Source organism: Cololabis saira, chromosome 12, assembly GCF_033807715.1.
Source record: "Cololabis saira isolate AMF1-May2022 chromosome 12, fColSai1.1, whole genome shotgun sequence".
NCBI lineage: Eukaryota > Metazoa > Chordata > Actinopteri > Beloniformes > Belonidae > Cololabis > Cololabis saira.
This window is the reverse complement of record NC_084598.1, coordinates 15,259,745-15,274,203: the sequence shown is the minus strand read 5'-3', so window position 1 is coordinate 15,274,203 and position 14,459 is coordinate 15,259,745. Positions and strand designations below refer to the sequence as shown.

General features: G+C 46.8%; 1 protein-coding gene across 1 annotated transcript in view; it reads right to left on the bottom strand.

The window, feature by feature from the left end:
- plxna3 (plexin A3) overlaps window positions 1-14,459 on the bottom strand; it is a 117,256-nt gene that overhangs the window by 62,355 nt on the left and 40,442 nt on the right. The window lies entirely within an intron of this gene.

Genomic DNA, 14,459 nt, shown 5'->3' with positions numbered 1-14,459 from the left:
GTTTGACGGGAGAGTTTACGATCCGGCTTCAACTAGATGTCCTGGAGTCTGTGTAGGCAGAGGGTGATTGCCGATGCCAAACAGGCGTGGAGTCGCGGCCACACCAATCACAGTGGTCATGGCACCACGAGCACCAACCGCAAGATTACTGAAGCACGGTCCTCACGAGGTAACAAAAACAAGAACGCTTACAGACGTTCTGACAACCACACACCATTTCAGTCGGACCGCAGAGCTTTACTGCGCGTCTGACGTCAGGTTCAAACGTGTCCTTCGGGACGATCTTTACGGGTTTTGCTCTAAAACTCGGTCAATAACAGCAGAGCGAGAGACGGGGGGGGGGGGGGGGGGGGTTGTGAACAGAGACAGAAATGAAAAAAAAAAAGAGTGAGAAGAGAGGAAGATGAAGTCATTCCCCATAGAGAGATGTGAGGTCACACACACACACTCAGCTGGGAGGAACTGGGTGTGTGTGTTTGAGGTCATACGGTCCAGAAACGTCATTGCGGGATCGATTCTGACAAAAAGGTCAGTCATTCTGAAAAACCTGATTGTCTGCAGCCGCCATTCAGAGACCGGTTTATCTCACAGCTAACCGAGAAGTATATTTGACTCATGCTTGGACAAAACTCGCAAATAACTTCCCAGAATAAAAAAAAATGAAAACAGGTTTCAATAAAGATCAAATAGGAAATCCTTTATTTACTGAAACTGATTTAAAATAATTTTCCTGAATTAGAAGTCTAACCTGTGAATCAAACAAGTGAAGTTGCTCAGAAACAGAGGCAACCGGATCATGAGTCAAAATGATGGCAACGGATGTTCGGCCCAAACTATACATATCTACAGCTTCCTCTGACCCACGTACAGCGTTGATGAGCGGCGCTGCCTGGGCCAGGTGTCCACCACGTGGCCCAAGTCTTCACACCCAAGGTCACAGGCCACAAAAGAACCATGACTGAACCACAACTGACGAGTGGACGGTTTAATGCTGAAACGCAGCTGCAACAGGAAGTTATTTAGCAGGTCAGGTATTTATTTACCCAGAATTTACAACAGTCATCTGATTAAGACGGGAATACTCCACGGGCGATCGCAGAGTTTAATCCAGGATTAAACCTCGATCTGACGTACAAAAAGAAAGAAAACAGAAGAAGCTGAACACAGCTGCAGCAGCCCTTCAGAAAAGCGCCACCTGCTGTTGGGCGGTGGAATTAAAGAGCGACAACAGCAACGACAAGCAGACACAGGTTCTCCACGTGGGCTACCAGCGCAGCTGCCACGGAGAATCGCAATCATGGTATTTTCTTCTTCAGCGAACCGTCGTTATCAGGTTAAGATCAGAACAAAAGTGTTGCAACTTCGCAATTCACGGCAGAGCTGCCTATAACAGAAATGACATTGTGATTCAGCAGAGCCAGTATCGACAAGATAAAAGGTTTTACCAGAAAACAGGTCCTGATGAGGTAACACAAACAAGTATTAGCCCACACACACACACACACACGCAGGTGTCAGGTGTTTAAAGGTGTTTCCCAAACACCTGCATTTGATACTGTGGCAGTTGCCTCAAAAAAAGAAACAAACAGTAAGAGAGTTACGAGTGGCTGCAGCAAGTAAATACTGGAAACACACACACACATCGTGGAAAAAATCTTGGCAAACAGCCACACAAACACACACACACACACACACACACTGACTGAGGTCAAACAGTTAGGTAAACAGAAGAAGTCATTACTGCACTCTGCAGCAGGTTCAAACGCGTTAGCGTTGCAGCAGCACCGGCAGGCGGGAGTCAGAGCCCCCTCGCCCCAACACTCGCCCCCCTCATTCACAGACATGCTCCTGGCTGCAGCGGCTGGGCCTTTGGGGGCAACATTTTAACTACAGATGTGACTGAAAATGGAGAAAAAGACTGAAATGTTGATTTCCTGCACAATTTTTTGCGAGATCCAACAGTATTGGGGCGGAGCCCGATTAAACCAGTGGAGATGGCCAATCAAAGGAGACTGAGCTTTTTATTTGGTGATCAGCAAGGGGGCTTGTTAGTCTGACTATGGTAAAGAAAACTGCAGTTCCTCTACCAACCACTAGGGTCTGGATCTGGACCTGTGGTTCCTCCACCGATCACTAAGGTCTGGAGCCGGACCCACCAGATTTTACTGATTAGGACCCATCTGGTTTGAATAAATGGACCACTAGCCAACAGGCCGCTAATCACGCCCACCACACCCGGCTACCAGTTGCTAGGTCACCACGGCCCTTTGATCTGGTTGAGCCATCGGTGCGGATGTTAGCATAAGCTAACCCAAGCTAAAACAGCTTACTTCCTGTGACTGAACTAAGGTGGGCGTGTCCCTCTTATCTGCCTACGTTTGGATCAACCTCGACACGGCGCTGTGCAGGAAGATGAAAGAGTCGTCAGAGACCCTTCAGGACACCCACGGGTGACATCACAGCGGTTCCTTCCAGTTGGTTTTATACCAGTTGCTGATCCGGCTGGCAGCTTTTTATTTATGTATATTTTTAACAGCAATCAGAACCAGAACCACGATACACACTTGGGTTTCCCAGGGATCACAGGGGTTGTTAACATTTGCAAACACAAGTTTAAAAACTATGGAAAATGCATAATCATAAAAGTAACGTCAGCATTCAGTGAATCTGCTGATAGAATCTAGTTTTACGCAAATGTCACCGACTCTTTGTTTGAAAAATCTGTGAGTGTTTACTCTGAAAGCCACAGCTGGATTTAATTGTTTTTATAAATCACATGTGAGCTCGTTTACATGAAGAAAACTACAATTGTGGTGAAATTAAAGGCCGAAATTACAGAGATGAAGTCACGTGACCACATAAATCACCAGTAAGTGTACACAACAGCAGCGCCGGACCCGAATGACAGCAGCTTGTAACTTCATCACAGGAGCTGATCCCACATCTGCTTTCAACTGAATCATCTGGAAACACTTCCTTACACACACACACACACACAAGCTCTCGCAGCTGTCATTAAGAGGACGTCCTCATTCTGACCAGCACCCCAGAAACGAATGCACGTCGGCCCCTAAAAGGACTTCTGATCTCATAGTTCAAGGTCCTCTTTGTGTAACAAAAACAAGACGACACATTCTCTCAGTTCATACCGTAAATTGATGTTTTAACACCTCATTGGTGTTAAACTCTGACATACCAGACCCTCCTCTGGTCCGGCACTGCACATAACGGCTGAATTACAGCGCCTTGGAAACCAAATCATATTCTACAAACACACACACACACACACACACACACGCGCACACACACACGCACACAGAATGTATAAGCAGGCAAACAAGTGCATGTAAGCAGGAAAGCAGAGCCTGAGGCCAAGCGTGGATTTATGGGCGCCCGGCGGGCCCCTGACAGCAGCGGCTCGTCCATGAGGACACATAAATCTGCACCAGGGCCTCGGACTCGGCTTGCTCTCGCTGATCCATTTAGAGACTATTAGAGGGCGGGTGGGCAGGTGGGGACCAAGCAGGAGCTCCAGCCAGAACTGGAGGACACTGCTGGAGAATCCTCACAACCCGGTTCCCTTAGCACCGCCGTCATCCAGCGCGCAGGACCAACGGCCCCGACCCGGTTTACCTCAGCAATGAGCCACGAATGTGTTATTTACACGTCTGCACGAATCACAAGTCTGCATCAAAGAAACCGTTTTAAGATACAGATGTCAGTCCGCCCGTCGGCAGCAGGTGATTAGCAGGAGCACGACGCCCCAGATGTGAAGATTAGCTGTGGAATATTCATGCTCGGCGCTCCGACTCGGACTTTGACATTTCCTGGCCTTTCTGACACGGCAGATTTACAGAGATAATTGGCTGTACACAAGGACGGCCAGGTCAAGACATGGGGAGGCAGCCCAAGTCCAGCGCTGTCTCTGTCGGGCACCAAAATATCCCTGTTTGTTTTGCTTTCTGTTGTTTATTTTCAAGGAAAGAGGCTGGAATGGACGTGGGCCGGCGACCCTCCCAACGAGGAGCACGCCGAGCTCAGACCGCCAGACACCAGAGTCCAGACTCCTGGCACACGGAAGGCTCTTTAACTACAACAGCACTGACATCTGCGCTGCCCCCTGCAGGCAGAGCCTGGAACCTGCCCTTAAAGTGGATTTAATTACGTAAACTGTGAAACACATACAAAAGGTCTTGATTTCATATCCGTTTGCATCCGTTGAATCACTGCCAACAGTACACAGGAATGACATAATCAAATGAATACCAGTTTCAGGGCAACATTTGATAAAACTGCCATGGACTTAAATGTCCCACTGCAGAGACTATAAAGTGGATTATTTGAAGGTTCTGGCTTCTGCAGACAGTTTTACAAAATCGTTTAACCGTGCTTCCTACTAGGGCCCCCAGCACGGGAGGCCGGAGCCGTTAGAGCCATTTTTAATCACTCAAAGAAAATTAAAACATACCGGGGCTGCCAGAGTTACCCTGTTAACCATGCGCTGCAGAGTTGCTGGTAGACGACACAACCTGCAGCTTAGTCAGAACCTACAGCTGCGTTCAGCTGCGTTCAGCCGCTGGGTCAGGATAAACCGCCAGTTACGCAGTGATGATGGCTTGCCATTGGCTGAGCCAACTGTCAATCAAAAGCCTACGCCTCATAATGCAAATAAATGTGTTTGGTTATATAAATGGGTTTAATTGTTTGATTGAACATTATTCCGTCAGAATTCCTCAGATCAACATCTTGTTGGACCGAAGTTTGTCCTCTTCAGACTTTTAGGAAATGTTTTTGATTTGATTTTAATAACACAAAGGGCAACTGTCTGCTCCTGTATCTTTGTAGGGTAAACAGAGCATTTCAGAAACTCATTTGTGCAATTATTGTGACTTATTGTAAGCTAATTACAAAAATTAATCATAAATAGAAAAATGTAATTGATTGACAGCCCTAAAATGCACACATGCAACCCCCCCAAGCAAGCAAGATAAAGCTTATGTTTAAGCCTTTAAACACCATTTTCACATAAAAAAAACCCAGTTATAGCAATAACATCGTGAGACGTGAGAACAGGGCACGCTGCGGAAAACTGCAACCGCCGACAAGCGGCTACATGCTACAGACAAAAGCCTACTATAATGTTACAGCTAACACTCCACCAGTAAAAATGACCGGCCCTGGGAAGAACAACAAAAACACAGTCCAAGTGTGAATCCGTTCTCGCTGAAAAGCTCACCGATACAAACATTTATATCCAATAAAACTAGCTTCATCATTTAGTTCTTGAAAAACCTCAATGACACAGCTCTGGCTAAAGGTACCAAAGATCCGTTTCACGCTCTCACCCACATCAGGAACATTGGTCCTGGTGCAGTAAAAGGTGAGATGTTCTAGAAGGGATTTCTGAAGCGTTTCGGTTTCATTACCTGGATACAAACAGATACGAGCTTCTTCCAGGAAGTTTTCAGGTCCACAGTAGCCGCACTGCATTTTGGTTTGTTAGAGCCAAACGAACCGAAGTCCGGACCACCTGTACCGAACGTTCAGGACGCTGACCTGAGCAACCAACACAAACACGGGCGTCTGGTAGTCCAGGACCAACTCTTTAGACCACCCCAGGGCTCTACACCCAACAGGTAGGGTGGGGGTAGGTAGGGGTGTCAGGGATGACTTCACTGTTACCACAGCAACTGCCAGTCGTCTTTAATTTAATTTACAGACAATCAAAACAAAAACACCAGCTGGTCTTTAACCAAGTATGAACACGTGTGGGAGCTTTCTTTATCGACACACTTGTACTGCATATACATACGTGTGTTTGTGTGTGTGTGTGTGTGTGTGTGTGTGTGTGTGTGTGTGTGTGTGTGTGTGTGTGTGTGTGTGTGTAGTGAGCCCAGGTGTGGAGCTTCATCCTCCAATCACACACCAATTACGCCGGGTTTATGCCAAACGTCAAAACGCGGTAGCTCATTTACTGATTTGTGTGAATGTGTGTGTAGAGACTGATTTCTGTGTTGAAATGAGGACCGACAACGATCTTAAACTATGTGAGGACATTTTCTTGTCATTCTGAGACCAGAACCTTCAACTGCTGCTTGAATGCTAACACCTGGTTTTGGCTTCGGTTTACGTCTGCATGAGATCAGAACGAGATCGGGGTTACAGTTCTGGAAATGGTGAGGTGCGCTCACAGATGGCAACACAACTACAGTATGAAGAGACGTCAAAGACACAGCTGAAGTCTTTCTTCCTGCTTTTAACCAATCGATGACCTTACACAGCTGGAAGAGTTTTGTGATTGGCTGGGACTTCCTCCTGATAGTTAACCAGACAATTTCATTTCCACGAGAGCACGAGAGAACCTTCTACATTACATCCAACGAGATGAGGCACCTCTGCAGGGACCAACATTGCTGCGGAATTTTCCCCCTAAATCAATCAATCACCTCTTAGACTGATTTCCATCAGGACTTCCATTGATCGAGTGAATTCATGGCAATTTCAACCTGCAGAAACCCATGCGGACAGATAACCCACATGTTGATGGACACATCGCATCTTCTGCAGTCACGAGTGTAACTGCAAAACACCAAAACATCACGCTGCTACTTTTAATTTTCCAGTTGACAGAAGTCACCTTCACAGCTGCTCAGAGCTTCGTAATCACATCTGCTGGTTGTCACGACAACAGCTTCAGAGTCTCCAGTTAACCAAACCAGCATGAGCTCGGACTGTGGGAGGGAACCAGTGTAGCCATGAAGTGGAGCCTCTCAGGGATGGATCTGAGCTGCACGTCTGGTCCAGGTCTTCTTTACGTTCAGGTGAGACCTTTTCTCTTTCCCCTTCTGGCTTCTTGTCTGGTCTCAAATTTCTGCTTTTGGTGAGAAAAGCTGGAGAAGACAACCAGCTAGTTGCCTCAGACCCTTGCCACCAGACACTAGTGGTCTGTAGAGGACGTGCAGGTCTGGATCTGGACCAGTGTTCAGGAACTGCATTTTTCCCGACTTCTGTAATGGCTCCAGCTTTAAAACCTGGACGTTGAACCTGGGTGGCATCACTTTAGACAAAGGCAGTCAAATAAGCAGTCGTAGTTTGGTGGACCACATTGATACAACAGTTACAGGAAAATACCTCGATGCGTTTGAAGCTACTTTAATTCACTGTAAACAGTAACACTGCGCACTAAAGACTGAGTTCTCCAGTCCTCCCAGCCTTCCGTTCAGCATCCGCCGGTGGCTGTTGCCCCCGTGAGACCCTCCCCCCCCCCGGTACTAACGGATACTAACTGGGATCAGCTGCCAAGGAAACATTCAACAGACAATTTCTTAAACACTAATTTGCAGGTGATTTCATCAGTTTGAGTTCATCCAAGACCAATTAGGAAGCAAATAGCTTGATACCACGCAGCTGCTCAAGACTTGAAACTTTGAAACTTTAAAGCTCTTTAAGTCAAGTTTTCATGGAGTGAACATGTTTCGTATGTGGCCTGTTGGTCATCGTTGGTCTTTACTGCTGCAGACCTGCTACAGGAACGCATCCTGCAGCAGGTCTGCGGCAACTAAAGAGATAAACGCCCGACATCCTCGTTTGTGCGGATTCTGGAGTACACTTGAAGGAAATAGCAGCAAATGTCATCCTTCGTTCCTGATTACACCCTGAAAGGACGTTTGTGCTCCGATCCGACAGCGCAGATGCTTTAATCTGGGAATCAGCATCCGATGCCGACCGCCCCTCCAACAGGTGAGGGAACAAGGGCTGTTGAGTGTTCTCAGGTGAGGCGCACAGGTGCAAACACTGCAAAGAGCTAATCAATAGTGATTATTGGATGGAGCGCCTCCAGGTTTCCGTGCCGCAGTCAAAGAGAGAAACAGGTGCAGCCATCGCCTAATAATAATCATTCGTATGAATCTGAATCAACAGATTAGTTTCCCGCTTGGCTCGCTGCGAGGATCCACGCACCGCTGGGAAAGAGAGAAAAGGGAGGGAAAGAAGGAGGGAAGCAGGTGCAGGCGGCTCGGCTGCAAACAGACATTACTGTTATCAGAATAAAAGCTTTAATTCCCTGTCGTCTCATTAGCCAATAATGGCTCCGGTCCCTCTGAACGCTGCAGCTGATTGGCTGACTCATCTCCAGTAATTCACTTTGTGCTAATGGGGGTGAGGAAGAGGGGGAAGAAGTTCTTTTTAAGAAATAAAAAAGCTTTCAGTCTGTCGGGTTCAATCTGCGGAGAGACGATAACAAAAAGAAAATCTGTCGTTTTTATGGTCGGGCGTGACGAGGCGGCGGTGCTCGCCGTCCCAATCGGGACGGAGATTTCTGACTTTCACCAACATTTTGGGGTTTTGGAAGTCGTACCTAAATGTGTGGCGGCAGGAGACCAGACCTGAACCTGGTGGAGATGCTGTGGCGGACCTTTAGAGAGCCGTGTAGACGTGAACGTCCAGAACCCTCAATGACCTGAAGCCACGTTAGAAATGAGGATTGGACCAGAACTCCTCCAGAACCACGAGAGGTTTACTTAATACTGTTCCCCCTCAGGTGTGTCATGGGACGCAGCAGTCCATCCGTCCACCCTGACCTTGTCTACCAGAGTTCATTTCAGGGTTTCAAATGCTAAAATAGAAAAAGATGAACCTTTTAAAGTCCAACTGACTGTTTCAGCGGTTGACTGGGGCAGGCTGACCCCCTTGGGGGAAATCAGAGGAATAATCCTTTAATGCCAACCATTAGTGAGCAGAGGCTCTCCTGTCGGGACATGCTGGTCTTTCACTGCCATGCAAACCGGCACGACTTTGGTCTGTGGGAGGAGCCCTGACATAAAGATGTGACCCGGAGATCTGAGCCTCAGTCATTTCGGAAAACATTCAACATGTTTTCATCTTTCTGATTGGCTGAAGTGACATGACGGTTTGAACTGTCCATTAATTCTATTGGCTGCAAAGATTCCATGGAGGTGTCAATCATCCAGATCCATCAAGTCGTTCCTTGTACAAACACCCAGTAACTGCTCCTCAGGGGGAACTAGAACATATCAAGGAGATCACTGATACAAATAAACCTTAAACTGTTCTGAGAAAAAATTTAGTGACATTTACATCAAATAAAAAAAAAAAACCTCAACGACACCGATGCGACTATGTAGCAAAAGTAATTCCTCTAAAACAGGAGCATCATTGCTGGTCCAGTAAATGCTGAAATGGTCCAGAATGGATTTCTAGATTTAATTTCGGTATAAGGACTTTCTGCTGGAATCTCACGTCTTAACTATGTTTCGCATTTAAAATAAACCTTGCAGTTGCTTAAATATGCCCATTTTAAATCGAGGTATTTCATTTCAGAGTAGTAATCTCAATAATGGGCTCAGAGTCCCCAAAAAGCCCCTGCATGTGAATGTGTGTGTGAGTGTGTGTTGGGAGGCGTGGTCAGTGTATCTCCTCTCTCCCCTCAGGCATGTTTGTGTTGGAAGCAGAACAAAGAGCCGCTCACACACACAAAAACCCAAGCACACATTCCTGTACAGCTGTTTGTGTGGGGACACTTCACCCTGACATTAATCACTCACAACTCCTGAACCGGACTCTCACCTGAACCCTAAAACCACGGGTGAACCCACAAACGGCCCTGCCAAAGCCTAATAGGAGGTAACAGCCAAGCCACACACACACACACACACACACACACACACACACACACACACACACACACACACACACACACACACACACACACACACACACACACACACACACACACACACACACACACACACACACACACACACACACACACACACACACACACACACACACACACGCCCATCCTCCCGGGACGTCCAGCAGCTTCCTGTCGCCTCGCTTGCTTCCACCATGCTGGTGATATCATTTTCCCTGAGCCAATCAGCTGTCGGATCAGCTGACCGAAGGACCACCGACGGGAGTGCATTACTACGGTTGCCGTGGAAACGGCTACCACTACAGCGGGACATCAGCAGCCCGTAGTATTTGTACTGGGGAGGTTGGGGGGGGGGGGGTGCGTTTCAGCACTCGTGCTGCTACTGCAGCTGCCGAAGACTTCATGAAATCAGAACCAGACTCCGCATCTGCTGGATGTTTATTTTGCTCGATTTCAGCTCGTGCTGAGTTTTCAGACCGTCTGAGGTCGCTGACCGGCGGCTCCGACAGACCGCGTCACGGCGGACAGGTTGACCGAGTCGGCGTTGGCGGAGGATGTTCGTGCTTGTTGCTGGGGAATAGAAATGATGGATTGAAAGCAATCAGAGCCGTCCAGTGAGAAAGTACTGGAGGTCATTGGAGCTGTTACTGGGGAAAGATGGGGGGGTCGTAAAGAAGCTAAAGTAGTTGTTTCTATTTAAATTGTATGTGTGTGTGTGTGTGTATATATATATATATATATATATATTTATATATATATATACATATATATATATATATACACATATATATAAAATGTATGCAAATTCTGAAAAGTCCAAACCTTCCGTCCCTAAACTTCTGGGTCCAACATCTGAGACATAAAAAACTTTTGTCCCTTCAATCATCCGAATGACGTCTGAACGTGACTGTTGTAACATGTTTTGTTCAACTGTAAACATGTCTTTAGATTTCTGCACGTTCATAATGACGGTCTCAAAATGTCGCGGTCCGACCGGAGGAGGACTCCGGCTTGAAGCTGACGTCTGTGAAACCAGGAAGAGAAGATTCAAAACCAGCTCCAACGCCGGTGGTCTGAGTCGGGACGAGGACCCGGCGGGAAGCCGATGTTTGGTCCGTGACCACGTGCAGAGGGAAGCCGCAGCGTGTTGACACGGAGCTAAATCCGGATAAAACACGCTCGCAAACCTTTACTTAGCCTGCAGCTCCACCCTGCTTTTGTCTGAACCGGGACGGGAGCGGCCCCCATTCAGAGGAAGGTCTCAGTGGTCCACCAGCACCCGCAGTGGGCCCAGTATCCCTCCTGGAGGGCTCAAACTGCTCTCACTATCCGCCGCTTCTTCGGGGGGGCCAAGAGTTTTGTGGAAACTGAAAATTGACATAAAAGGCTGAGCCGAACGGAGATGATGATGCAAGCCAACAGAGATGGTTGAGTTTCAGAGCGAGGAAACGCACAGACAAGGATCACTGATGCCACATAGTAATCAAAAATAATCAAACAGTGTATAGCCCATTTTTTGCAGTTCACAAGTGGCCACCAGAGGAATGAAGAGAAGAAGAACGTAACATGGACGTAATGAATTCATGAATACCCCATCAGCCGAGAACCCCCCGCCCCCCAGGTAGCCCTCTAGGCCGAAGAACGGCCCTCTCCTACGAAGTTATTTGGCCCTGTAAAGGTTCCTGAATGCCACATTACAGGGCCGTTCCTGGTAATGGAGACGCGCAAATGGCCCAAAAAATCCACCCAGAACTCCCGTTGGTGGAAATTGACATAAAGCCCCGTGGGCCCAAAGGCTGCGGCCCCCCAGAACTCGTCCCAGCTCCGACAGCAGAAATGATGAAGTTTGGGTCGACTGATCAAAATGAGTGGAATGTAACAGCTGGTAGCATAGGCGGGTTGAGGTGGGCGTGGATCAGGAGGAGCTGTGGTTGACGTTAGGAATGGGCGATATTTTACCGTTCACGATAAACCGTCAAAAAAATTTCCCACGATAAGAATTTGTATCTCACGGTAAAAACGATAAATTCCCGTTGATGAAGTTTTTGTGTAAAACTGATTTATAGTTCTGTGTTAAATCCACGCACAACGTACGTGAAGGAAGGAAGGAAGGAAGGAAGGAAGGAAGGAAGGAAGGAAGGAAGGAAGGAAGGAAGGAAGGAAGGAAGGAAGGAAGGAAGGAAGGAAGGAAGGAAGGAAGGAAGGAAGGAAGGAAGGAAGGAAAGAAGGAAGGAAGGAAGGAAGGAAGGAAGGAAGGAAGGAAGGAAGGAAGGAAGGAAGGAAGGAAGGAAGGAAGGAAGGAAGGAAGGAAGGAAGGAAGGAAGGAAGGAAGGAAGGAAAGAAAGAAGGAAAGAGCAGGAGGAAAGAAGGAAGGGAAAAAAGAAGGAAGGAAGGAAGGAAGGAAGGAAGGAAGGAAGGAAGGAAGGAAGGAAGGAAGGAAGGAAGGAAGGAAGGAAGGAAGGAAGGAAGGGAGAAAACAAGGAAAGAAGGAAGGAGAGAGCAGGAGGAAGGAAGGAAGGGAAAAAATAAGGAAGGAAGGAAGGAAGGAAGGAAGGAAGGAAGGAAGGAAGGAAGGGAGAAAACAAGGAAGGAAGGAAGGAAGGAAGGAAGGAAGGAAGGAAGGAAGGAAGGAAGGAAGGAAGGAAGGAAGGAAGGAAAGAAAGAAAGAAGGAAAGAAGGAAGGAGAGAGCAGGAGGAAAGAAGGAAGGGAAAAAATAAGGAAGGAAGGAAGGAAGGAAGGAAGGAAGGAAGGAAGGAAGGAAGGAAGGAAGGAAGGAAGGGAGAAAACAAGGAAAGGAGGAAGGAAGGAAATGAGCCTGAAAGAAAGAAAGAAAGAAAGAAAGAAAGAAAGAAAGAAAGAAAGAAAGAAAGAAAGAAAGAAAGAAAGAAAGAAAGAAAGAAAGAAAGAAAGAAAGAAAGAAAGAAAGAAAGAAAGAAAGAAAGAAAGAAAGAAAGAAAGAAAGAAAGAAAGAAAGAAAGAAAGAAAGAAAGATAAATTCTCCTTGATGACGTTTTTGTGTAACAAACATGGCGGATCTGAGAGCGAGATAGATTTATAGTTAAAAGGTGGAGTTGAATTGGTATTTTTTTTATCGTCATTTTTATTGTTATCGGGATAAATGCCAGAAATTATCGTGATATATTTTTTAGTCCCTAGAGAAGAAGAACGTAACATGGACGTAATGAATTCATGAATACCCCATCAGCCGAGAACCCCCCGCCCCCCAGGTAGCCCTCTAGGCCGAAGAACGGCCCTCTCCTACGAAGTTATTTGGCCCTGTAAAGGTTCCTGAATGCCACATTACAGGGCCGTTCCTGGTAATGGAGACGCGCAAATGGCCCAAAAAATCCACCCAGAACTCCCGTTGGTGGAAATTGACATAAAGCCCCGTGGGCCCAAAGGCTGCGGCCCCCCAGAACTCGTCCCAGCTCCGACAGCAGAAATGATGAAGTTTGGGTCGACTGATCAAAATGAGTGGAATGTAACAGCTGGTAGCATAGGCGGGTTGAGGTGGGCGTGGATCAGGAGGAGCTGTGGTTGACGTTAGGAATGGGCGATATTTTACCGTTCACGATAAACCGTCAAAAAAATTTCCCACGATAAGAATTTGTATCTCACGGTAAAAACGATAAATTCCCGTTGATGAAGTTTTTGTGTAAAACTGATTTATAGTTCTGTGTTAAATCCACGCACAACGTACGTGAAGGAAGGAAGGAAGGAAGGAAGGAAGGAAGGAAGGAAGGAAGGAAGGAAGGAAGGAAGGAAGGAAGGAAGGAAGGAAGGAAGGAAGGAAGGAAGGAAGGAAGGAAGGAAGGAAAGAAGGAAGGAAGGAAGGAAGGAAGGAAGGAAGGAAGGAAGGAAGGAAGGAAGGAAGGAAGGAAGGAAGGAAGGAAGGAAGGAAAGAAAGAAAGAAGGAAAGAGCAGGAGGAAAGAAGGAAGGGAAAAAAGAAGGAAGGAAGGAAGGAAGGAAGGAAGGAAGGAAGGAAGGAAGGAAGGAAGGAAGGAAGGAAGGGAGAAAACAAGGAAAGAAGGAAGGAGAGAGCAGGAGGAAAGAAGGAAGGGAAAAAATAAGGAAGGAAGGAAGGAAGGAAGGAAGGAAGGAAGGAAGGAAGGGAGAAAACAAGGAAGGAAGGAAGGAAGGAAGGAAGGAAGGAAGGAAGGAAGGAAGGAAGGAAGGAAGGAAGGAAAGAAAGAAAGAAGGAAAGAAGGAAGGAGAGAGCAGGAGGAAAGAAGGAAGGGAAAAAATAAGGAAGGAAGGAAGGAAGGAAGGAAGGAAGGAAGGAAGGAAGGAAGGAAGGAAGGAAGGAAGGAAGGAAGGAAGGAAGGAAGGGAGAAAACAAGGAAAGGAGGAAGGAAGGAAATGAGCCTGAAAGAAAGAAAGAAAGAAAGAAAGAAAGAAAGAAAGAAAGAAAGAAAGAAAGAAAGAAAGAAAGAAAGAAAGAAAGAAAGAAAGAAAGAAAGAAAGAAAGAAAGAAAGAAAGATAAATTCTCCTTGATGACGTTTTTGTGTAACAAACATGGCGGATCTGAGAGCGAGATAGATTTATAGTTAAAAGGTGGAGTTGAATTGGTATTTTTTTTATCGTCATTTTTATTGTTATCGGGATAAATGCCAGAAATTATCGTGATATATTTTTTAGTCCATACCGCCCATCCCTAGTTGACGTCACAGCCACCTGTGGCAGGTGCTCATCAGGAGGTGAATGAAGCCGGCGCCGCGACCCAGCTCATCACCAAACATCACAGATTTACTCCAGTCACTTTCAAGCTGGCGGGCTTTACTGC